Source organism: Malurus melanocephalus, unplaced genomic scaffold (genome assembly GCF_030028575.1).
Source record: "Malurus melanocephalus ecotype Western Australia unplaced genomic scaffold, MMel_1.1 scaffold_627, whole genome shotgun sequence".
NCBI classification, from domain to species: domain Eukaryota; kingdom Metazoa; phylum Chordata; class Aves; order Passeriformes; family Maluridae; genus Malurus; species Malurus melanocephalus.
Window position 1 is genome coordinate 65,331 of NW_026623859.1, and position 2,577 is coordinate 67,907.

Consider the following 2,577-nt stretch of genomic DNA (forward strand, 5'->3'; position numbering starts at 1 on the left):
TACAGAAAAATCTTCCTATTTCTCTTTCAGGAAGAAAAGTGACCTCAAATGATCCATAAAGTTCCCTCAGCCCTGTTACTGCTTGGAAAAAAAAATCAGATTTAACAGAGAATTCTCGTTATTCTCATCCCCACACAAAATATTCCCCATGAGTGGTGCAGCCCAAGAGCTGCTGCCCGGAAATGGGGAATCAGTCGGAATAATTTCAGCCAAGACATTTTAAGCTTGAGTTGCCCCAAGAAAAAGCTGCGTTAGCTGAACTGAAAATGACCCTTGAAAGGTTTGGTCAGAGCGACGGGAACGCGGTGCAAACCTGAGTCAGCACAAAGCCCTGCAAGCCAGGCTTTGTCTTTTCCAGAATAAAAGAGGGATTTCAGTCCTTCAGCCAACACAAAAAAAAGGTCTGAATCCAGGAAAAATTACGGCAGGGCAGTAATGAAATAAATTATTGCTGAGCAGCAATCGGGCAAGTCAATTGTGAGTCATCAACCACGGAGAAATCCCATTTAAATCCCAAAAAAAATCCTATTTAAATCCCAAAGAAATGCCATTTAAATGCCAAAGAAATGCCATTTAAATCCCAAAGAAATCCCATTTTAATCCCAAAGAAACTCCATATAACACCCCAGTCTTCAATGCTCAAAATGCAAGCCCATGGAAAGCCAAGGATTTTTGAAAAAAAAAAACCCCGAATTTTCCAGTTTTGGGGTTTTATTGAGATTTTTGAGGTCTCTTCAGGGTGTCTTCAAACACAGAAGCCTGAGAGACTCAGAAGAGTYGGAGTCTCAGGAATTGGAATAATTTCTTGGGTAATTTCTTGGGTTTTCACCCAATAATTTTTTTTTTTAAACCTAAAATTAAAAATGAGTGGTGATAACTCAAAAGTTGATAAAAAATCATTTTCTCTGGATAATTCTCAGAAGGACGGAAGGAATTGTCCCTCCAGTCACGGAGAACAGGGAAATCTCACCTTGACATCGCAGCACAAGGAATTGAGAGGGAAAGACAAACTCAGGCGGGAAAAATGGATTCATTAATTAAAAAAAAAAAAATTAATTGCACCCATCTGTCTCCTTCACAGAAACGTGAGATCCCTGCCCAAACCTCCCACCATTCCGAGGAATTTGGGATTCAAACAATTCCCTCCTGAGGTTACCTGAACTCTGCTCCTTCAACTCCGTCAGAGCTTCTGGGCTGAGGATGAAAAATGGCTCCTGAGGAGGGGATTTGTCCCGGTTTAATGGGATCGTTTGGAATTCACGTTTTTAATTAACCTCTGCCAATCCCCGGACTGCCGTTGGCGTGTTTCACTGACAGATCCGCAATTGCTTCCTTATCTCCCTCCCGGGCTCCTCTCTGCATTCTCAGGGTGGAGAGGAATCCCAAATCCTCCATCCCGACATTTCCCATGGGATGAAGGGGAAGGACCTGGGAAAAGGGTTTGGGAGAAGAGTTTGGGAAAAGGATTTGGGAAAAGGGATTGGGAAAAGGGTTTGGGAAAAGGGTTTGGGAAAAGGGATTGGGAAAAGGGTTTGGGAAAAGGGATTGGGAAAAGGGTTTGGGAAAAGGGATTGGGAAAAGGGATTGGGAAAAGGGATTGGAAAAAGGGTTTGGGAGAAGAGTTTTGGAGAAGGGTTTGGAAAAGGGTTTGGGAAAAGGGTTGGGGAAAAGGAATTGGGAAAAGGGTTTGGGAAACGGGTTTGGGAAATGGGTTTCGGAAAAGGATTTGGGAAAAGGGTTTGGAAAAGGGTTTGAGAAAAGGGTTTGGGAAAAGGATCTTGGAGAAGGATTTTGGAAAAGGATTTTGGCAAAGGGTTTGGGAAAAGGATTTTGCAGAACAATTTGGGAAAAGCACTTGGGAAAAGAATTCTGGAGAAGGATTTGGGAAAAGGATATTGGAGAAGGATTTTGGAGAAGGATTTGGGAGAAGGATTTGGGAGAAGGATTTGGGAAAAGGGTTTGGGAAAAGGATCTTGGAGAAGGATTTTGGAAAAGGATTTTTTGATTGTCAGGGCTTCTCCATGGGAATCCTGTACTCCAGCCTCTGGAATTGCTTGTCTGGAGAGGGATCAAACCTCCCTGAATTTTTCCCTAAACTCAGCTCCTCCACTTCCTTTCCTCTGCTGAGGGTCCGTCACCTCCCTGACAGGAATTTTCTGCAGCAAAAATAAAGAAAATGGCGAGAAATTCCATTTCTCCTGCAGGTTGGAATATTTTCCATCTCTTTTCGGAATTTATTGCTGGAGAAATACTCAGGGCTTGGACAGAGTGAAAGCAATGATTTATCACGGCCTGATAAATGAATTTAGCAACGATTTATTGGCCTGATAAATGAATCCTTGAAGGAATTCCCAGCTGGATTCACCTGCTCCACCACAGCCCGGCACAGCTTTGTCCCAAACTCCAAAAAATCCCAAACCAGAGTTTTGCCATCCTTTATTCCAACTTACTTTTGCCTCCTCTCCTGGGCACACACTCCACGTGTTCCTGCACTTCCCAAATCCGGAATTTGCTGCGAAACCCTTTTCCCATGGCTTTTCCCTGAGTTGTTCCCTTCCCACGTTTAATATTTTTTTT